We start from the raw sequence: 26,249 nt of genomic DNA, 5'->3' as shown, positions 1-26,249 counted from the left end.
TGTGGTGACGTCATAAGGTAAAGCAAGGAAGCGTTTATCGCCGATCGCAGATCCCAGTAGTTCCATGCGCGGCACAATAATTCTTGCCGTAGGACTACGAAAACAAGAGCAGTTAATTCTGCTGCCATGTACTAAGGGGCTCTTTTGATTAACGTTCACACTTTTAATTTTCTCTCCCTCGCCAGTTTCCGCTGCCAGCCTTTCCGCCTCGCTCCTAGGATTGAAAAGAGAAAAGAGAAAACAGCGTCTCTGGGAAAACTCGCGGCTCTAGGAAGGAGGAAGGCCCTCATTATCTGGATTTTTATTTTGAGTGCCGTAAGCACTATTAATATTGATTCGAGGCGACCCGGTTTGCTTGTTTTCTTTGAACGCGAAGACTTCACAAGTGCTGGAAAAAAGGAAAACACTCAGAAAGCATATAAAAACGCAATGTGAATAAAACTACACGTTTTGAACGTAGCGTTTTTACTTGGTATTATTAGATTATAATTTATAAAAAAAATAGAATTCGCACGATGTATGAAATTGAATTTAAATTTATTAATGGGAATAAAATTACAATACAATGAAAAATATTTTACAAAGTATTAATAAAGAAAAATAAAACTTAAATCACATTACATAATGGGAAAAAGGTATAATAAACAATATTTTATAAAGTATTCATATTCATCTATAGCCAATGACTGATATTAAGGTCATTAATATTGTTAATGCCTAGACTTCCATATTTCCTCGTTAAACAATTATTCGTCGCATTGAATACATTTTCAACATCTTGAAAATATATAAATGATAAGAAAAGATGATATTTCTATAAAAATTATGTGCATATACAATTATTAAAATTGAATCTCTTGAAAATTTCACATTATGAAATAGTAAACTTTTGCCTCTTGGATACAGAAAAAATGGATTCATAATATTTGGCTAACTTAAGAACATTAAAAAAATAATAAAACCCTTATCCGCACCCCAATGGTGCATAGGGCACTGCGTCATATAAACGCGGTGTTATATTGATCGTTTACACATGAAGGAAAGGTGATCAGCCCTCCGCTTCAGGTACCAGTCCAGGGTAATATTGAATAAATATGACAGTGAAAAAATTACTTATATTTATTTTACCCCCCTTGCGTGCTGACCATTACACTACGGAGGCGGACAAGCGCACTACGTTAAAAAAGAAAATAGAAAATTAAAGCTATTTGAACAAGTATATACCCTTATAATTTTCTAAAGAGTGCTTTTCAGAAACCATTTGTGTAGTATTATTTAAAGAAATTGAAAAAAACATTTTTCGCTTTCATAACTCTCATGAAAATTACTTAATTTAAATACACAAGGATTTTCTTATTCCCTGAGCCTATTAAATTCGCTGATTATGAAAACGAAACGATGTTAACAATTCTTTTGAATAAGACCAAGAACAAAGACTCCGCAAATTGCTATAACGATTCAAAGAATAATACTTTTGGAATTATCATTTCTTTTAACGCATCTATTTCAACGGAATGCTTCGGCTCGGAGATAAAATCAGGGTTATTATAAACCCTTTTATTTTGTCTATCCGTTATTCAAAAATACTCTCTTTCTTCTCACAGGCAATTTAATACCCCCATCCTCTTCACTGTACGTTACTCCAAATTCTATTCAATATCTAGATAATTCTATCTTAGTTGTTACTTTCGAATCAGTGCCGACATTCATTTAAGGTCGTCGGTTTTTCATCCGTGAATTCTTTAGTACGTTATTTAAATGAATTAAAATCACAAACGGTTATTCAGAGTTATTCGTAACTAGAATTCTAGTGTAAAGAATACAAAATGAGGTAACTTATCTTCAAGGCATTCTTTGCCAAATCCAACAGTGAATAGTTGAGGGAAAGCTCCACGTTTTAATGTCATTAAATAATTATGGAGTTCTGTTTTTTTATCCAAATTATTATATGATATTATATTATTGAGTAAATTGTGGACTATTCACCACTCTGTATTTGAACTTGTGCGTAAATATTAATGTTATATAAAGACCATTTAGTTTATGAATTTTCGAACAAAATACTCAGGTCGAAATTGTATTACAGTTCCTTACAATGTTATGAGTAAACACTTTATGAATATTTAACTATGTTTCTGTGTGAATATTGACGATTTTATTTCATTACACAGATTCGAACTTACTTTAAAATCAATACGTTGATTAATTTTTAGGCGCGTCAAAAGCAAAAAAATCAATGAAGTGTCTTTGCTTTGTTTATATTATACTTAAATCTACATCATATCATATTGGTTCAAACAAATGGCATAAATTTGTAATTAAAGTTAAACTATCGTTAGTGATCCGTTTTTGTTGTTGCAGACATTCAGTTAGAATTTTTAGGTTCAAGCCTACATTACCACAACTTGATTCCTATCTTAAATTAGATTCAGTTTTAGTTAATTGAACTTTATTAATAATAATTGGATTTTTTTACAATAAACAACTATATTATCAATTGTTTCAGTATTTACTTTGTTGTTAGACATGTGAAAATTATTAAGGAAAAAATTGTTTTTATACCACTCGAGTTTATTTATTTATGACTACTAGTTTCGGAAGCTAAACTTCCATCTTCAGGTCTAAATAGCAGTTATTACACAGACCTGAAGATGAATGTTTAATTTCCGAAATAAATAAACTCAAGTGGTATAAAAACAAATGTTTCCTTAATCATTTAAACAACTATTATTGTACTTGTTTAAAGCTTTTTCCACTTTTCATAATATTTGAGTGTGTCCAAATACTGTTAACAAATCTGGACTTCTTCATTTTAGAGTTATTATAAACAAAAGTGGAATTAGCTACTTATGTAGTTGCTTTTTTTGTTATATATATAATACATTTCCAGCAGAAAATGTCAGTAAAAAACGTAAAATAAATATTTTTGTCAAAAAGAAATACGATTAAGTAATCATTTTATTGTGAATATTATAATTAGTTATGTAGGTAATAATCTGGAATACGCATAAAATCCGAATAAATAAATGCATTATTTGAGTACTTCCATAAATGATTCATAATTGTAATAAAAAACATTACGTGGTCTTCGCGAAAGGCATAAAACGTAAGGTTTTTTCTTCATCATTCCCAGTCCTTACACTTTTTATTGGAATTCCGTGTTTATATAACCTTCCTTCACGTAATAAATATCGTCAGCAAATATTATCCAAGCTTTATGTTAAAATAAGGTTTTGCCTCTCTGTTCTTTACTAATGATATTTATATTATTTTTTGACATTTCATCAAAGATGAAGAAGAATATGGAAGTCTGGGCATTTACGGGGCTTACGACCGTCATAGGCTGGTTTGAGTGATCACTTTACACACGTGTAACATTCACCAATTCTACCCATTATTGACAACCACACTACTCAAATTCTTCGAAGTTCTATATATATGAACCAATTTAGAAACTTTGTTCTTGAATCACTAGAACTTCACTAGAGACATCTATTGGTGAGATGTAAAGAAGCTTTTTTATTAAGCAGAAACTCTTATATTAGTATGTGAGATCCGAATCCCGGATTATAATCACACACATGAGAAACGCCAGAAAATACCATTTTCATTTTTATTATTAAGCTTATAATTGGAGATAATCCAGATTTTGTGAACAAGTATTTGGACACACTCAAAATGTTGTAAATAAATTATCTGGTCAAATTATAAGCTTAATAATAAAAATGAAAATGGTATTATCTGGCGTTTCTCATGTGTGTGATTATAATCCGGGATTCGGATCTCACATACTAATATAAGAGTTTCTGCTTAATAAAAAAGCTTCTTTACATCTCACCAATAGATGTCTCTAGTGAAGTTCTAGTGATTCAAGAACAAAGTTTCTAAATTGGTTCATATATATAGAACTTCGAAGAATTTGAGTAGTGTGGTTGTCAATAATGGGTAGAATTGGTGAATGTTACACGTGTGTAAAGTGATCACTCAAACCAGCCTATGACGGTCGTAAGCCCCGTAAATGCCCAGACTTCCATATTCTTCTTCATCTTTGATGAAATGTCAAAAAATAATATGAAAATAACTCCTGTAATTGGAGATAATCCAGATTTTGTGAACAAGTATTTGGACACACTCAAAATGTTGTAAATGATATTTATATTACGGAAAAAGTCAAACTTATTTCAATACTTTTACAATTAAAAAGTTGTTAAATGAGAGTGCTTCTAATAATAATACGGAAGCGCTTTGGTCAAAATTAAACTTGTTTTACTTTTTAACAAGTTAAAGAAAAATCATACTTTCAATCAAGTAAATTAAGTCACAAAATATCCATATATTCAAATAAAATTGTAAAACGTATTTTTTTTATATCTGTCATTATCATAAAACTACGTTTTATTTTCTGTTCAGTTTTAGTAACAATCGTTTATGACATATGTATGTAATATATTATATGATTCAATGAATATCATGTATTAAAGCCTTTATAATGTTCATCGTTTGTTAGAAAATAAAATGGATCAGCATAATTTTGAAGATATCTAAATGATGTTTTAATTATAAAATATATATCGTGAATTGTTTTAAAAAAATATTATTGAAGACAATTTGAGGAATAGGCAGTAGCATGAATGTTAAATAAGAAATCAAATGTTCCCAAGATGATTTTATAGAAAAAAAATAAGTGGAGTGAAATATATTGTAGACAAACATAAATTCTCTTCTTCATTTTGATTTGCTTTACAAATTATGTAAACCAACTAAAAATGAAGAAGAGTATTTGGTATGTTTATCAACTAATTAAGGATGAAAAGACTCATTTTATTTCACCCCGTCACTACTCCCCAATTCTCGAAAAGGTAACGAAGTTTCGTGAAAAAAAGTCGAAGGAAGAATGAAGCAGAAAAGAATGATTCAAAAAAGTTTTCGTAATGAACGATGGAAAAAGGTAAATTACGTTGGTCATGCTAAGCATCTAGAAATGTTTATTTCACAACTTCGGCGAAAACGAATTCCGTAGCATTTCACCAACCCGACGTAATTTAGAAACGTAATTAAAACTACGAAATATGCGATACTTTCAAGGTGAGCGGATTCTATGTCGAGGTTTATAACAACATTTTTTATCCACAGCGTAGAGGCCAGTACGCTTGGCTTCCGCCCTGGAGGGTTTTAGGGGGTCAAAATTAATATATGAGACTTTTATCAGTGTAATATTTATTTTTTATTACCCTGGACTGGTACCTGAAACAAAGGGCTTGTCATATTTACTTCATGTATTTAATGATTAAGATAAAACATCTTCATTGCGATACAGTGATCTGTGTATGCACAATTGGGTGTGGATATGGGTAAGATTTATAGGCTGGTTTAAGTTCTCACACGTGAAACATACACCATTCTTCTCAAGACTGACAACTACGCCATTCAAATTTCATAGGTTATATTTATGTTTTAATTAAAAACATCTTGCGCGTGCTTTATTATGCTCATTGTTTTTCTTCATAGTTAGATATCAATAAAACAAAATCTTGATATAAATATTTCCTAGGAGGAGCAAACATCCAGAGTATATTAACGACAATTTAGACACATTAAAAAAATGTAAAATAAACCTCTTTCAAGCGTTGAATAAACAATAATTAATTCTATTGTATATCTTTGCGATTTTGGGTGTGAACAGGGGTTAGAAAAATAACAAAGATAACGTTACTAAGATATTCTTGAAAATATACAAAATTCATAGTAATATGGATGTACAATATTGTAAAAAGTGATCAGTCAAACTAGACAAAGAGAGGTAGTGAATCCTAAAAATACTCAGACTCCCGTATTCTTTTCTGAATAAACAAACACGTCTCTATTTACAACATTTTGAGTGTGTCCAAATACTTGTTCACAAAATCTGGATTATCTCCAATTACAGGAGTCATTTTCATATTATTTTTTGACATCTCATCAAAGATGAAGAAGAATATGGAAGTCTGGGCATTTACGGGGCTGACGACCGTCATAGGCTGGTTTAAGTGATCACTTTACACACGTGTAACATTCACCAATTCTACCCATTATTGACAACCACACTACATACTCAAATTCTTGGAAGTTCTATATATATGAACCAATTACGAAACCTTGTTCTTGAATCACTAGAACTTCCCTAGAGACATCTATTGGTGAGATGAAAAGAAACTTTTTATTAAGCAGAAACTCTTATATTAGTATGTGAGGTCCGAATCCTGGATTATAATCACACACATGAGAAACGCCAGAAAATACCATTTTCATTTTTACTAATAAAGCTTATAATTTGACCAGATAATTTATTAACAACATATTTACAAATACATAATTTATTTACAATCTCACCAATAGATGTCTTTAGTGAAGTTTCTAGTGATTCAAGAAATTTAGTGATTCAAGTCTTTAGTGATTCAAGAACAAAATTTAGTGAGTCATGTCTTTAGTGATTCAAGAACAAGGTTTCTTAATTGGTTCATATATATAGAACATCCAAGAATTTGAGTAGTGTGGTTGTCAATAATGGGTAGAATTGGTGAATGTTACACTTGTGTAAAGTGATCACTTAAACCAGCCTATGACGGTCGTCAGCCCCGTAAATGCCCAGACTTCCATATTCTTCTTCATCTTTGATGAGATGTCAAAAAATAATACGTCTCTATTTAGAGATTTTAAATGAATCTTGGGAAATATGTATGTTTATTGTGTTAATCATAGCTTTATTCTCGGATGAATTTGTACATATTGATAAAGTCAATGTAATTAAACAAACAACATTATTTGCTTTGAAATATTATCAGGGAACAACTCTAAGCAGTATTCAATGGCAACTTTCATTTAATATAGTTCCGCTTTGTAAATAAAACAAGTCTAGCGGAAATGTAAGTAAACATCTCTCACAGTTGATTCTCCCTCGGAGTAATAAATTGGGAAAGTTATTGGGGATGCTGACGCTCGGGTTACGTAGTCACATTGGTCTGTCTCGCGAGAGATTCACTCATTATTGTGCTCTAGGCTTGACTGACGCGTGACGCGATAATTAAAATGGGAATTGAAAATGTCGACTATTATATAACGAATGCTAAAAACACCTTACAACATTTTGAGTGTGTTCAAATACTTGTTCACAAAATCTGGATTATCTCCAATTACAGGAGTTATTTTCATATTATTTTATTTTAATTATAAGCTTAATAATAAAAATGAAAATGGTATTTTCTGGCGTTTCTCATGTGTGTGATTATAATCCAGGGTTTGGACCTCACATACTAATATAAGAGTTTCTGCTTAGTAAAAAGCTTCTTTACATCTCACCAATAGATGTCTCTAGTGAAGTTCTAGTGATTCAAGAACAAGGTTTCTAAATTGGTTCATATATACAATATATAGAACTTCCAAGAATTTGAGTGATGTGGTTGTCAATAATGGGTAGAATTGGTGAATGTTACACGTGTGTAAAGTGATCACTTAAACCAGCCTATGACGGTCGTCAGCCCCGTAAATGCCCAGACTTCCATATTCTTCTTCATCCCTTATGAGATGTCAAAAATAATATAAAAACACCTTTATTGGAGATTATCAAAACATTTTGAGTGCAAAGATTTGTCCTCAAAGAACTGCCAAATATTTTCATTAATTGATTCGGTAGTCATTTTGTGGTAATATGTATCCATTTTGAATTTAAGGTCTACTTGATAAATATAATTATTTTTAAAAATCTCTCGTGACAAGTATTTTGATGCATTTTGAATCATTACTAAACGCCGTACGGTATTTGAAAATAACGAGGAATGCATCGAAACACGAGTCACAATATATTTTACGAAATATTGGTATTTACCGAGTAAAATTGACATAAAACTGTTAAATATACGGAGACAACTGTAGAAACAAAACGTAAGTCCAAATGTGGATCGTGAGATTATATATTATAACTAAAAAACTATTATACCGCTTCCCTGAAGGAAAAGACAGAGAACAGAACGCCATACCACTCTGTGTTTGTAAACATTCTTCGCCTCTTCTACATTTTTGCATCTCTTCATACGTATTCTCCGATTATTTCGACTCCTATCCGGCTGTTTTCAAGTATTTGATATGCCTAATTTTGCGATTATTATGTGATTATTAAGTGTTTAAGGATTTTCTTTGCTCCTTTTTCTACATTCGCCTCTTAAATTAGTTTTACCATTCTTTCCTCACTCATTTGTTCCACATGTCCAAACCATCACAACACACCTTTCTTAATTTTATCGATAAGAATGGGTTTATGCATTTTTAGTAATATTGCTTACTAAAAAGTAAATTAAACACTCCAATTGAAAACAAAAAATATTATACGAAATATTTTTTCCAAATAACTTTATCCTCAGTTTAAGTGAAAAAAATCTTTTATTATGCAAATATAATGGAATTTTTTAATAATTACACAAAATATTCCATATCTACGTTACTAAAGTTTTTAAATGTATTAGAAGTGCACTCGATGTCTATGCGACCCTAAAGCCCCGAACCATACGTGGATGAAATGATGACAATCATATAAAATATTCAAAACGAACACTTTAAAACTAGAGCATATTGTGGAAAGGTGCTTAAATATATATATTAGAAGATGAAATTTAAATAACTGAAATAAATTCGGTGATAATATTCCGATGCTATTTTTCTGAAAATACTTTCATACGAATCTCGTCTTATTATAATGTTATTGATTCTTAATATTAAAAAAAAAGTATTTATGTTTAAAATTTGCGTTATTTTTTATTGATTTTTATAAATTTTGATACAAATAAAAGTATGCGGCCAATTTAACTCAATTGAATAACCGTTATATAACGTAATTAATTAATTTTGTAATATGCTCACACGGTAATAATAATGAAAACATTTCCCAATTAATTCATATGGAAAACGTCGTGAATAAAATTTAATCAACTCGTTCCTTGTGTTTCAGTAATTACCTTCCAGTGTACGACTCGCTTCGGAGCACACAAAAGTAGTTCAATATAATGGGTAAAAGGAATAAATAACTGATCGTGGAGGAATACATGTAGCCATACAAGGCTAGAACATTAGGAGAAACCCTCACTAATACACGACCTTTGACGAATTTACACGATACGCAATATGTGCTCTACGTGCTACAAATAAGTGTGGAGCTTTAAATTATTTCTGAGCTTTGGATACAAATGGTTTCCTTTTCCAAAAAGCGAAGGAAATAAATATTTACTTAGCGACAGGATTATTTATTAAGTGAGCAGCTCTCTCCTATTTATTTACCAGAAACCACGTTCGTTAAATTAATGATTGATAGTACATGACACGATATATTCGTTTGTATTAAATACAGCTTTTGAAGTAACGTCATAAAACACTTTTTTAAACGTAAGTAAAGTAAATATGTTCAGATGTAAGATCCTTCTTCTTCTTCTTCGGTTCATGTCATTTCAGGTCCCCCTGAGAGTAATTGCCTTTTCCTGATCCTCCTTTAATTTTTTACATCCTTTAATTATATTGTCCTTCGCCAGGTCCATCTATTTTTTCTTTTCTGTCCTTGAACTACAATAAAACGCCAAAAATAATTACAATTCCTCCACCCTGAAGCACCTTTAGACTGTTTCACAAGTTTGATAGAATTTTAAACCCTTGACTTTTGGCACAATATTATGTACCACAAAACGAACACTCTTGTAATGCGACATGTTCTAGTCTAAAGTTAAAAGCTCTCAGTTGTAAAGGGGGAATATATGTATTTATTTATTACAAATGAGTGTGGAAATTCCCTCAGCCTATACGAGTATTATTCTAATAAAGGCAGCCTCTCGATTATAATTTCAGTCAGGAGAGAATTAGGCTAAAATTTGAAAATGACATTTTTATTTAATTTAGAGAAATAATAAAATAATTGTGTTAGTATAAAAATTAGCAAAATAGATAATTTTGTTGTTTCAATAACACCAAAAAGGTAATATTTTAAAAGTGTTTTTACCTGAAAACCATTGATCAATAAACCTCATTAATCAATGAAGTACAACATTGTGCATTTGGTAACTTCAAAATTAAATAACGAACCGAATACTCTTACTATATAAATAAATAAAGATTGTAAAAATTCTCTTATTAGTAAAAAAAATATTTCTCTAAATCTAACCTTTTACCTTTAATTATACTTTCCATATATGAAATCCTAAATACAATGGCCTTTTTAATATTGGGTTTATCAAAATGAAATCTTAATATTAGTTTCCATTAAGATCGTCATAAGCATAATAACGTTTTACGTTGTAATATAATACATACAGAGTCGGTCAAATCAACCAAAGCCGGAAATAATTCTCTTCAGTAAATTGCTTACACATAGTTTAACAATTTGCTTCCTTATTTCTCTTTCTATTATTTTTCAAAGGAATTTTACAAGAAAGGGTTTGGTCGTATTATTATTTTGCTTGTTTTCTTAGTTTTGATGATGTTTAAATTATATTTACTACTTTTAATTTTATTTCAGTTTATTTATCATGAATATATTTGTTTTTATTTTATTTGTTTATATTTTTGAGGGTATGTGTTTAAACTTTGTTGCTGTTTTTTTTTTCAAATAAATGTAAAAAGTAATTGTTTATTCATGCGTATGATGGAGTAACCTCACGATTAAAATTTACATTAATGAGTATAAAATACGTGAAATTATACTGTTCTCGTATTCACGTACGATTTAATACAATTTGAGAAGCTGAAGAATTACAAATTGTGTGCATATAAATTTTGGAGAATTTAAATATCGTCTCAGTTATTCCCCCGAGTAAAACGCATTTACCCAGGATTAACACAGAGGTCCCGAGATCATTTAAAATCCATACAACAAAGGCCGTAAATAATTCAATAAAATTTATGACAGCCTAACAAAAAAAGGTATTGTAACATTTAGCCACTGTCTAATAAATCCACTAAACGTCTAGAAAAAGGTTGTATTTGGGAATTTTCTTGGGATGGAAATAATTTGTAGTCGACTGCGACCCTGTGGGGTTGCGCGGCCCAGTTTCCGGACCCCTCTCGCAGATGGTAGCTGGTAACTGGGAACTGGTAACTAGTAACACCTCCCCGTAACAAGCCGGTTGTAAACTTTAAAACTGCGAGCTCGTCGCCATTTTCCCTGCGACGCTACCCTATTTGGGATGGAAGGATGTAGAGGGGAAGTTTGTAATGTTTAATACATTATATTCATTCTGAAAGGGAAAGCATATTCGTGGGTTATACGAGCAATAAAAGGTTAATATATTACGAAAAATAATTATTACATCCACAACAAAAAACGATAAAATAAAACTGGTGATGTTCTTGCTTAAACTCGTATATGAAATTATTTGTCAAATGATTTATAAAAAATACAACATAATTTTAAAATTTTCGTACTGTATTATGATGTTCTACTTATTATGTAATATTTATTGCCATTCTCTTGGTGTAGAATTTGGTTCAATTGAGATTCAATTTCCAATATCCCAACAACAAAAAAATTATAAATACATTTTTTTTAAATATATAAAATAAACTCTACAATAAAGAATATATCTTCATTGATAGCAGTTTTTTTTAAAGTTTTATATGGAATTTTATATATATATATATATCATTGCTGAATAATAAATATCACTTGCAATATTACAATCTCACGCCTCAACATTTTAAACTTTCAGCAAATCGACTTGAATTTATTCCATATACTTTTTTTAAAAAGTTCGTTTTAGAACTTTGAGATGATAATCATCAAAGTGAACTTTAAAACGGACCTTTCGAAGATCGGTCTTGAATTCATTGCCGCACGGAAAGGGTGTGGGTGTCGATATGACCAAAGATGGGTTGGTTGAGCTTTATATCGTCACATTTTAAGCAAATGGTTCGCGATAATGGGATTTCCTGATGAACTCAATTTGCCGGGAGGGTTGCTACAGAACGACAGTCGAGCGATACATTACAAAACCTGAATGCGGAACATTTATGTTGGTTTCCACTCCACCTCTAAGAGTACCGACAGTCACCGAGGGTAGGAGGTCTTGGAAGTCTTCACATTGTTTCTGTTTACATTGCCGAAATACAAATAAATATTGTTTCTGGGTACATTCAAATAATTACATGTCACTCACTGATAAATAAATATCAAGCCACTTATTTAACTTTTTACTGTGCAACAGACCTTTTTAGGTAAAATCTGAAGGTTTTTTCTGCATTTGAAAAATATTGAGTACATTAAAAAAATAATTAAACAATACCTTTTCTTCAAAATGCAAATACCACACCCCCTGCCCTGTAGCAGGTAAATATTAAGTTAAAAATATGCCTCTTTTGCTGGGATATAGTACGTTTTCTGGGCATTCCGAAAACATGCACAACTGAAAATTGTCTATTTTTGATTTATGACGTTCTTGAAAGGAGTAAGCGATGTGTACTATATGTTAATTTGTTGTTATTTATGTCGATATTATTGATAAATATTTCAGGTTGTACATGTAGAATGTGATTTGCTGAGTTGCATTAAAAGAATATTTGGATATAAAATTTTAAAACATTCCCATGTTTAAGCTTAAGATTTAAAAGAGGCTCGCTTGTATAACTTGGAATTATGTTATTTAACTACAAATACAATAACACAATTTATAAAACAGGGAATGTATCTGTAATAATGTTAAATAATTAGTTATCACAAACAAGTTCTTGTTTTAGACCACTTATTGAGTTTAATTTCACACGACTAGTTTCGAAAACTACAGATTTTTTCTTCGAGACGTGATCACAAAAAGTTTTTTTGATCTCCTATTGATGAAATCATCTGTAGTTTTCGAAACTAGTCGTGTGAAGTAAACCGCAATTAGTGGTCTTATACAAGTGTTTGATTTTAATTAATCAAATGTCCTTTAACAATGTTAAGCCTAATCATTGAATATTATAATATATTTTTTTAAAAAACACATATATTTAGTAAAAGACATTATATATATATATATATATATATATATATATATATATATATATATATATATATATATATATATATATATATATATATATATATATATATATATATATATATATATATATATATATATATATATATATATATATATATATATATATATATATATATATATATATATATATATATATATATATATATATATATATATATATATATATATATATATATATATATATATATAAACATTTTCTTCAAATCTACTTCAAAAAGTTGATTTTAATTGCAGGTACGAATTTCAACGTCAACTTTTTGTGGGAGGATTTTGCCGAAAAGTTTCCTGTGTTATTAGTAAATATTTAGATCTCCCCTTTTCCCGAACACAATCCGGGAGCAAGGTACTCGCTCTGGAGGGGCGACAACGGACTCCCGCGGCGGCGACAAGGCGACTTGTAAAATTCGAGGAATGTAAGAATTTCAATTATGTAAAGCGCCCTGCCTCGGAAACGCCGGGGTAAAGGAAAAACGGACGGGTTGCGTAAATAAACCGAAATAAAAATCGCCGAATAATAGGGTACGCCGAATTTTGAAACATTAATCTTTTTTGTGCGAAATGAGTCATTAAATTTTTGCGCAGATTCGGTTGTAAACCGTTTCAACATCAGCGGAAATGTTTTGTGCCTTTAAAACAAAACGCTGATAAAGCGGTTACCCGATATTTTGCCATCATGACAGTTTATGTACACCCTATATTAATTTAATTCTACCCTGCACAATTTATGAATAACAAACATAGGTAAATACTTTTACATACATATATACATTTTGATTAAAAATGCGTTTATAAAATGACTTGTTTATTTTTCATGAATATCAAAAACACATGTTAAACAATTATGTTAGGAAACGATTTATTTCGATTTGTATTGCTGGAAATTTAACGTTTGATGACTTTAAAGTGGATATAAAATCATAGTTTCATGGTTTTTGAGTGGAAATTTTTCCTGGGTTTATTACACATATGATCTTTTTATTTGTGTAATAAGATCTATACAGAAAAGCCACCAAGGAATGAATTACGAATAAGTAACTCCGATTTCGTTTACTCTCATTAGGATTTACCCTGAAGCAGCGTTGATTAAATTGATTCTTACTGCAAAATTGTGCTTATATATTTGAGCCGGGTTATTTTATTTGCCAGAGATTCAGAATTCTGAAATTCGTAATGAAAATGAAGTTCATTTTTGATGCATTTTACTATCCAGCTTTTTGTAACTTAAAAAAAATATTAAATCATTTGATTTGGCAGTCACACTGTGGTAAAATATAAAGATCCTAACCGGATTATTTTACATACTGAGAAAAGACCGAAAACGTGGTTTTCAATTTTCATACAGCTTATAAACTGATCAGTCTTAACCTCTTAAGTGGAGAACCTTAGATTTATGAGCAAGGATTTGGACGCATTAAAAATGTTTCAACTTTCTTAATATTTAATCAATTAATTTGATGCATGTTTAAATCAGTGGGTATTATAATTTTATTTTAGGGCATTTAAGCAGCAGGGCTCTGTAAAATCAATCTTTGACATTAAAAGCGCTTTATTCGGCATGAAACATAAAACACGACATATTTATTAATCCCAAGATAAAACTTAACCTTTCTAGTACTGATCATCTGAAAACTACACGTGATCCGAAGGGGGGTACCAAAATACCCCAGTTCATACTTGTATAGAAATCGTAGTACGCTGCTCTCACCAAGTAATAACTCGTCGCCAGCCGAGTCAAAGGTGCCTTGTTCATTCCAACGCGCCGCCAAGCTCCGACTGAAAGCGGCCATCCGATAAGCGATACTCTGAAAATCGGATCAAACGAAAGCGGAGTAGTGTAGTTGTCTCGCTTTCTCCTTATAGTAATACCACATTTATTAGAGTGAAAAAAATAATATGTTTCTAGTAGATAAAAAAATTACATTCCGATTTATAAGAACGTAGATATCACTTACTGATTGTGCTTTTTATCAATAACAATATATTGAAACATTGAACGATTTAAATTAAAAACAATAAAAAAGGAGAAAAATGCTGTCCCATTTTTTTAATTAAAAAAAATAATGGAGTAAATAGTTCTTATAATATTAAACTTATCGAATTAAAATTCATATTATTGATTGATTCGGCATTACCTTTGTGGAATGATATGTTACTTATTTAAATAAAAAAACACACTTGTATTTAACCACTTGATGAGTTAGATTTCATTACACACGCCTAGTTTCGAATACTTAAAAGTAAAACTCACCTGTAGATGAAAACATCTGTGGTTTTCGTAACAAGTAGTGTGTAATGAAATAAAACTTATTAAGTGGTTTTATAAATTAACTTTTTTTTTTAAATTTGTAATTAAAATTCATGCAAGGGGGATTTCAATCCCCCTGTAAGATGTGGCTACGTTAAGCTCTAACTCTAAAATTTAGTTTCACGTGCCTGAGTTTGTACCCGCTACATAAAATTTAACTCCGCGTCAGATAAATGTATTTACATAAGCAAAGACATTTATCTAAACCTTCATTTTGTCAGTCGTTTTATTTATAAGACCACCTACCGGGGAAAAATGGCAGTCAATCTAAGACAATGGTTTGCGATTTTTATCGCTAAAGATGTGCCCCAAAGTACTCCATAATAATACAATTTATAAGTAATGATGAGATTATCTTAAGAAGAAAAAGGTTTATTTCACCGTTTGTCAAAACAAATGATGTATATTAAATAAACAGTACACTTGAAACTAAAAGAAACAAATATGATCTTGAATTATTCGCACACGGATAAAATTGTTGGAAATGTTTTGGTGAACGAGATTTAATGTTTCGGAAATATTACGAGAAAACTTTAAGGATGAAAAGCGGTACTTTTCTTAATAAATTATTTTCTAAATTGTAGCTTTACTATAAATAATTCCATAAAGATAATGGATTATACTGAGATCTAAATGAAATATGAATTTTTGGGTCAAAATAAAACTTTTCAGGTTATTCGGATAAGTTACATAATTTACACGAGTCAGATTTATTGAAAGTTACCAAATACTTAAATAAATATATTATATATTGATATTTTACTCATTCGTGCTTTAAAATGAATTAAATTAATATTATTTAAAAAAAAATATCTATGGATTAACACCATCTATCCACTTATTTCAAACAGCTATGTGAGATTCAAACTTTGACGAGTACCACTTATCAGTCTTCAATTACATGGAATATATTGCTTCTACCTTTTGTGGTCTCCAATATAACAAACATTCTGTACAAGAAGTTTAATAAAAATGTTTATATGTACCCTAACCTTGAAGGAATATATTTTTAGTAGTACAACAAAAACAAAAATGTGTTTTTTTAAAACATCTAAACCTACCCCTATCCTGTACATTTCTCATAATTTAAATGTGTTTCGGTTTTGAGGGCAAATGTTTTACAATTAAAACCGAAATAATCAAAGCATTTAAGAATATTATTTTATTCGCAATATTTTCGGGCGCAAGGGCGTCCAAATTTTTGTACACAGCTTCTGAATTTGATAGAAACTATCGAAATACATTGACGGATACAGCAGAAGAGGTCGACATTGATAAAGTGGAGACGCTGCCTGTACTTTAATTTTCAGAGGCATTGCACACTCTTTGAAAGATTGAAAACTTCAAAAACTGACGCCGAAAAAAATATCTTTTGCAAATCAGAAATTATTTAAACTTAAAAAACTAAACTTAAAAATGTTACACGAATACTGTAAATGGATACATTCTGTGAATTTTGATATTTTTCGTAAAAAAATCATAGAACATAATATATCTTACTAATTACAAATTGAAATTCATTATACGGTATAAAAAATACAATGTATCCAGTTGTAAAAGCTATTTATTTATTTTTTATAATCTAATTATTTCGAAAAGCAAGATAACTTAAAAACAGTCGTAAAGCAAGACTATGATAAAACATGTTATAAAGAAATCATTTTCATAAAGTGAACAGACCCTGGATATAATATTATTATATTTACGAATGTTCGTGTTAAAGCCGAGTTTTAATTAAATTTTCTATGAAAATACCTTCGTCAGATATTGTACAGGCCAAGAAATGACGTTATAATTTTCCATGTTACATTCGTATTATAATTTAACTCAAATTAATTATAAGTATATGGCTACTGAAAAATCAACGTCAGAATAAATTAATTTATAAACAGTTTTGTTGTTACTTTACACTCGGTATAATAAAAACGGTAGTATTATAAACGAGATATGTGAATTAAAATATACATTTCTGGAATAATTAGATATATTCATAAATACAAATCCATGAATACAAAATTTCAACTTCCAAATCTCATGGTGCTTACAGTATTTCTTTCAAAAATAACCGCAGAAACCTATCGAATACGAGTAATTTTTTTATTATTTTTTGACATCTCAACAAAGATAAAGAAGAATATGGAAGTCTGGGCATTTACGGGGCTGACGACCGTCATAGGCTGGTTTAAGTGATCACTTCTACCCATTATTGACAACCACACTACTCAAATTCTTGGAAGTTCTATATATATGAACCAATTTAGAAACCTTGTTCTTGAATCACCAGAACTTCACTAGAGACATCTATTGGTGAGATGTAAAGAAGCTTTTTACTAAGCAGAAACTCTTATATTAGTATGTGAGATCCGAATCCTGGATTATAATCACACACATGAGAAACGCCAGAAAATACCATTTTCATTTTTCTTATTCAGCTTATAATTTGACCAGATAATTTATTTACAACATTTTGAGTGTGTCCAAAATCTGGATTATCACTTGTTCACAAAATCTGGATTATCTCCAATTGCAGGAGTTATTTTCATATTATTTTTTGACATCTCATCAAAGATAAAGAAGAATATGGAAGTCTGGGCATTTACGGGGCTGACGACCGTCATAGGCATAGTTATTTTTTGTTGCTTATAAGTAAAATGTGCATTGTTTCCCTGCAAAATGTATCAAACATGATGGTTATTTTGTTGCTTTTAAACAATGTGCGATTGATTCGCTGTTACAGACTAGTATCCAACGAAAATATCTGTAAAAAGAATTTTTTAAATATATTTTATGTAAGTCAAAATAAAATGCAGATTCACTTTATATATATCGATATAAATTTAACAAATTATACTCGTAGCTATATAAATTCGAACCATGCACGTCATAATTTTTCAATTTTTATTGAAACATTAATTTGTTTTATATATGTACATATAAATCATTTATACATTATTTTTTGACATCTCATCAAAGATGAAGAAGAATATGGAAGTCTGGGCATTTACGGGGCTGACGACCGTCATAGGCTGGTTTAAGTGATCACTTTACACACTGCAACATTCACCAATCCTACCCATTATTGACAACCACACTACTCAAATTCAAACTCAATGAACCAATTTAGAAACCTTGTTCTTGTTCATTTATACATTCATTAAAAAAATCATACACATGTTTAACATTTTTTGTCTGACAACCACCTAATGTATCTTGTGAAACCAATCATCTTTACCAAGACACTATTAAAGAGAGCACATTCTAGCAATTTAAAAAGCTAATATTATAGTTATTTAAAATAACTTATCGTAAAAATAAATAATAGAAAACTCGAATTGTATCTGAGCGGTTTCCATAAAATTATATGGTCTTCAAAATGTAGTTGGAGAATTTAAGGGTAATGTAATTTTTGAAAGCCGGTGAAAGTAGTCGGAGGCAAGGGTAAAATTACTTTGATATCTACTTTAGACTTCGTATTGAAATATAATATTCAAATATTTCTCTTATCCTCGCTACCATTTGGAGTTCACCCTCCTTCGGTTCCGCCTTGAAAGTTATTTTAAGCATTTCTTCCGCTTCAGTGAATACGATTTCCTAGTATCTATGATCACACAAAGGTATCGGGAGAATCCCACCAATGTAAAGGAATTACTTGTCCTGTTCGGAACGGAAATTAAATCAAGAACAACGCTTAGCCACTGAGCTCAAAGATAACACTGTTATATATGATTATTTCGTAACAAAAGTCTCACACTGCTTAGCAATTCGACCAACTTCTCGCTATAAAAGAAAGACAAAACTTTAGAACTTAAACAATACATACCGCAGACAATAGGAAATGGTTTCAAAGATATATTTTCATTTTAAGCCAGATTATTGAGTTAATATTCAAAGAGTTTAATCTCCTTTTATAAAATGGTATCTCCGGTTTTAAAATCTTTTTGTAGATTAATAGTGCGTTTTATAGCTTCAAATATGTATAATACATATATCATTCAAAGGTTTTTTTCTAAGGGACTCATGTCTGCTGGATAGAACTTACACAGGTTAATTTAAGGACGAGGCATGTCACCTCGAGACCCGTTGCCATATTTTTTAATATTTTATTTTCTTCTCTTATCCTCCATCCCTTATTCGCACCCAATGATGCATACGGCACTGCATCGTATCGATGCAGTGTTATCTCAAAGTGATCACTCCTGTGCTTCAGGGACCAGTCCGGGTTTATATTAAAAAAATAGTCGAATGTAAAATCACTAATATTTTTTTCACCCCCCCCTGATAATCGAACCTGGGACATCCAGTGCAATAGCTATATACGCTAACTATTAACTGATTTTTATATAAAAAATCCAGTTTATTTGAAAAAGGCAAAATGATACATATTTATATATTTATATATATATATATATATATATATATATATATATATATATATATATATATATATATATATATATATATATATATATATATATATATATATATATATATATATATATATATATATATATATATATATATATATATATATATATATATATATATATATATATATATATATATATATATATATATATATATATATATATATATATATATATATATAAATATAAATATATATATATATATATATATATATATATATATATATATATATATATATATATATATATATATATATATATATATATATATATATATATATATATATATATATATATATATATATATATATATATATATATATATATTTATATATATATATAAATATATATATATATATATATATATATATATATATATATATATATATATATATATATATATATATATATATATATATATATATATATATATATATATATATATATATATATATATATATATATATATATATATATATATATATATATATTTAAACACATATATTCTCCTTACTCTGAAAAATGCAATATTGGTTTATATCCATCTCGCCTTTCTCCAAAGCTAATTTACTGAACTAAAAGCTTGTTGAAGTCCTTGTACGGTTAAACACCTGCGAAGTGCCCATTACGTGATACTACCGACACCTCAGCACGTAGAATTCCCTTTATCCGTCTTATTATCGGCTTTTTCATTACAAATATTCTTTTAACGCCTCCGAATGAGTTAAATTGTCAGAAAAGCGGCTTAAATAGATACCATCTTAACTTGATAAATGGAAACGAGCATTGCGGAAGGAGAAGCTCTCTAAATTCGGGGTAAATTCACCTGTTATGAAACGTAGATACGATAACATAATGTTGTTTTACTTCAAGGAGTGACGATTAAGTCCTTTACACGGTATTTAAAAAATACTTTTTAATATTTTAATTTAAATTGTAAATTTATACTTTTTTTGCATTTGAAACATTAGTGTATTTAATTTAAAATTGTGTATTTGTCAACCAAAACGATGCATCAATTGTTATGTTTTAATAAAAATAATGATGGAAGTTTCAGTATTACATGGCTAAGGACCTGGCATTCTGATTAAAGCAATCATTTTGTACACTTGTTTAACATTTACTATCCGCGTCATCCATTATGCATTACTTTTTTAAATGTGCAACACATATTGCGCTCTTGTATGAATCTTTTCGTATTTTGATCTCGAATTTTGACAAATGATGTTGCGATCAATTGGGAATTTGTGAATTACTTAAATGGCTTTAAAAGGCAAAGTTAAAATAATTTGCCTATGTAAAACTTTGTGTTTACTTTTTAAATTAATACATGTACCGTGAAACGATAAAAAGTGGAATGTTATTTAAAATTTAATTATAAATAAATGTTGATTAATTTTCAGGTACGCGCATTTGTTTCATAAAAGGATTGTTATTATGAAGAAAATTTGGCTTTGTTTAGTTTACGCGCTGGGCTATAATTACTCGTTTTTATCTTACAGTTTTGTTCTCGCTAAAAGGAAAGAAAAACAATGTAGCGTCAGAATGTTTCTTCTTGCCAGCACATCGAGATGAATTAAGTCATTAACATAGGCCCTTCTCATCATCAATCGATTGAAATTATATTTTTCTCCTGTCTTAAGTAAACACCCTTTTCCCTTCCTTCGAGCATCTAATGATTCCACAACGAAAAATCCTAGTGAGTTAGTCCCGTGAATGATAACAGAACAGATGGTAGAAATAATACAACTGATATCTCTCGTTTGCTATTATCCTCATTATGTAAAGAAACTAAGATGAATAATATTTTTATTAACAACTGTGTAGGAAAAATATACATACAACTTCCAGTTGTATTGTATTGTATTTCCGCAGAGGAAGAGGTAAAAATATTTTTTATTTCCATAATATTGTTGCCATAGAAAAAAACATTTAAATTTTTTAACCAGACATTTCTACTTCAAAAATATATTTTTCTTGTTACGCTGTGCTTCTTTAGAAAAATGACTAAGCTGTTGTGGTTAGAAAGGGACCTATAATACTAATTAAAGATATTATATTCTCTTTTACCTTTGTATCGTTTACCGAGTATTTTTCTTAAAATTTTCATGTAAAATAAGGCATTTTTGAGGATTTGTTTAATAAAATATATTCCATAATATTATTATGTCCGTATGGAGGTAATTGAATATTTTATTTCTAAATATATGTAATTTTAATAGAATTGCTTAGTATTATTTTTTGACATCTCAACATAGATGAAGAAGAATATGAATGTCTTGGCATTTACGGGGTAAAAAAATATAATTATAGTATGAAAAATAACTCTTTAATTGGTAAATATCCAGATTTGTGAACAAGCATTTGGATACCTACACTAAAAAAATGTGAATTGCTTAGTGTTGTATTTTTTTCATTTACTGTAAAATCATTTTAGATTCACAAATGCACTTTTTTAGATTTTAATACTTTTCTTTTAGTTAGTTTCTAATATGAATATAAAAGATACATGTAGGTACATATGAAAAGCGGAAATTTCATGTGCTCGCAACAGTTACATTTGTATCGGCAATCGTAACCATATCGTTATCCAATAATTTAATATTTAATGCCGGGATGAGCCGATCCACTAAGTGACTGTAATAAGCTCGTAAATATTGAACATCCCCGTATTGTTAAAACGTACGCCGTCTTCGTTCTGTGTGGCCAAAATATGGTCGAATAAATTCGCTGACAAACACGCAATTGATTTAGGGGTGGCACAATCCGCGCCGTTGATGTAATTCGAGCTTTCCCAAGGACGGGCGATTGTATCTTAATAATAGAAACGTCTCGGCGGTCGTGGTTAGGCGGTAAGGAGACGGGGAGCGTGGAGAAGAGACGAGCTGAGGCGAGCGGAGACGATCGATTTGACTGAATAACAATAAAACAATGACAATAACAAAAAACTCAATAAATGTAGTAAAAAGAACAATTATCAAAGCAATATTAAAACATAAATCAACATTCTTAACACAAACCCTTTCACATTATTTTTGAGATCTCAACATATTTTACTAAGCAGACACTCTTATATTTGTTTGTGAGGTCCGAATATTGGATTATATTTATTTATTTATCATGTTGAGATGTTAAAAATACTCCTTAAATAAAAAATAATTGTAACCTAGTTTAAATTTATATACTCGTATAACAAATATTGTAAAAAAAAGTGTAATACATATATTACTCATAGCAGCTCACAGCAATAGTAAGAGATTTTTAACAGAGAAATTCACCATTATAATACAGGAGGACATTTTTTATCATTCTTATATGTGTTTCAGTCTTGTTAACCCATATCCTAAAATGAGAAATGGAAATTACTCATCAGGAATATTATATAAATATATATATATATATATATATATATATATATATATATATATATATATATATATATATATATATATATATATATATATATATTTATATACATATGTATATACACATATATATATATATATAAATATATATATATATATATAAATATATATATATATATATATATATATATATATATATATATATATATATATATATATATATATATATATATATATATATATATATGTATGACTTAGGTGTGTATGTAATATGCTTTAAATAAATAAAGGAAGAGTTTCTGCTCAGTAAAAATATTCTTTTCATCTCACCAATAGATGTCTCTAGTAAAGTTCTAGTGATTCAAGAATAATTTTTCAAAATTAGTTCATATATATATAAAAAACTTCCAAGAATTTGAGAAGTGTGGTTGTCAATAATGGGTAGAATTGTTGAATGTTACACGTGTGAAAAGTGATCACTTAAACCAGCCTATGACGGTCGTCAGACCCGTAAATGCCCAGACTTCCATATTCTTCTTCGTCTTTGATGAGATGTAAAAAATTATATGAAAATAAAATAAAATAAATAACTGAGAGCGCTACACACAGAGGTTTTCAGACATCATTACAGAGTGGCAGCAGACGGCGGGTAGCTGAGACGCCGAGCCTCACGACCCATCAATCACATGAAGTATTTTATATTTGGTGACGGTCGGGTTTTGTTTGGCTGTGTCAGACATATTGTCCCGATAGATTTTAGTTTTTTTATACGGAATTACTTAAAAGCGTATTTATGTTAACTGTGTTCTGTTTGATCTTTCGAGCTTTGACGCTTTGGTCAGTTAGGGTCATCAGATACAGAATAAAATTTAAAAAGTTAGAAATTACGAACGCTATGCACAAAAAAATCTTCTTCAAACCCTTATCCGCACCTCAATGGTGCATAGAGCACTGCATCATATAAATGCAGTTTTATCTTGATCGTTAATACACGAAGGAAAGGTGATCAGCCCTCCGCTTCAAGTACTAGTCCAGGGTAATATTGAAAAAATATTACGGTGAAAAAAATCACTTATATGTATTTGACCCCCCCTGGGAATCGAACCCGGAACCTCCGGTACGGTAGGCGAGCTCGCTGACCATTACACTACGGAGGCGGACTAAAAAATACTAAAAATCAATTGAATTCATTTAATTTTTTTTTCGTATTCAATTATTTTAAAAAAAAATCTTGTAAATTTTGTCAATTATTTAACGTAATTTCTTAATATCTCTGTCGATTCGACTGTCACATTGTGGTAATATCTGTCTTTTTTATATTATCTTCTCATCTTATCATTATTACACTATTTAAATTATCTTCTTATCTTCTCATTATTGCATCTTTTCATTATTACATTATTACCAGCCAATTTTTCCGACTGATTTGAAATACTTGATTATGCCAAGTTTTCCTCGTCTTTCCTCTTCCTCTGCTTCTTACTACCTCATAAATTTGTTTTACTATTCTTTCTTCACTCATTCGATTCATATGCCCAAACCATCTCAACTCACCATTCTCGAGTTTCATATTATTATTTGACATCTCATCAAAGATGAAAAAGAATATGGAAGTCTGGGCATTTACGGGGCTGACGACCGTCATAGGCTGGTTTAAATGATCATTTTCACCAATTATTGACAACCACACTACTCAAATTCTAAGAAGTTCTATATATATGAACCAATATTGAAACATTGTTCTTGAATCACTAGAACTCCACTAGATACATCTATTGGTGAGATGAAAATATGCTTTTTAATGAGCAGAAACTCTTTTATCAGTTTGTGAAGTCCGAATCCTAGATTATAATCACACACATGAGAAACGCCAGAAAATATAATTTTCATTTTCATCATTTTAGCTTATGAGTTGACCAGATAATTTATTTACCACATTTTGAGTGTGTCCAAATACTTGTTCACAAATCCGGATTATCTTCAATTAAAGGAGTATAAAGTCTTAATTTTATCGATAATGCTTATCTCAGTTTTGTATTCATTCCTTATATAACCATTCAAACATCCATCATACAACGTTTTGTCCCACATTCAACTGAAAGACGCATTTCGACTGCAGAAATATATCTTCATTATGACAACTTGTTGTTTTGAAGACGTTCTATAGACGCCTTCGGATCGCAGATATGACTGAACAGCATATCAAACAGTAACATTATGCGCATCGTCCCCGCATATCATCGCTTAAATGTGGTAACGGGACAGGCGGTCACCCCTACTAAAAGGCATTTGCATTCCGCGCGCGGAACCACCCTCGTTGGTGAATACTTCCCTAATACGGCGCTCCATATATTATTATCATAGAAACTGATCCAGGCTTGTCGAGAGATGTCGTTTTTCTTTATTTACCTAATATCAACTGTCAGCCTGGTTATTAGGCTGAAAATGTCAACGAGCTTTGGCTTTCCTTTTCGTGATTTGTGAAGCAAATTCTACAGATTCAAGAAAAAGCGACTCGAAATTCTTTTCCGGCAATTTTGACTTCACAATTGAAGACATATCATTCTATATTAACTTTGTTTTGCTCTGCAAGTTTCATTTTATTGTAACTTATACATACAGATTTATATATTATATATGCATTTATGAATTATCAATGAACGAATAGAATTAGAATAAATATGTAAAATGTTTTTTTTCCGATAAATTTGTTTGTTTTTCATGCACTCTAAAACCTAAAAACTTGTGTGAGTATGAGGATGTAAGTTCCAGTACCCTAGCATTGTTTTTTCTGCGTGCGAATAATGTCCTAATCCCTTAGTCTCATCACGTAATAAAGTTATTTTTTAATTAAAACTTATTCAACTCAACCATAGATGGTGCGAAACAAAGTACTGTAAAAGTGTTGTACAAAATGATAAATTAAACCTGTCTTTCCATGTCCTATTATAGTGAGATAATAATAGAAATTTAATTTTTGAATTGTCTTCAAAAGCTATCTATAATAAAGCGCTTAAATTTTACCTTCTGAAATCTAAATTAAGTTTGAAATTCAATCAAAAATATATTTTGGATTGCTTACATCGTCACTCATTTTTAAAATAAAATG

Source organism: Brachycentrus maculatus, unplaced genomic scaffold (assembly GCF_059751285.1).
Source record: "Brachycentrus maculatus isolate JH-2025_06_01 unplaced genomic scaffold, ASM5975128v1 h1tg000073l, whole genome shotgun sequence".
Lineage (NCBI taxonomy): Eukaryota > Metazoa > Arthropoda > Insecta > Trichoptera > Brachycentridae > Brachycentrus > Brachycentrus maculatus.
Note: the sequence above shows the minus strand (reverse complement) of the source record.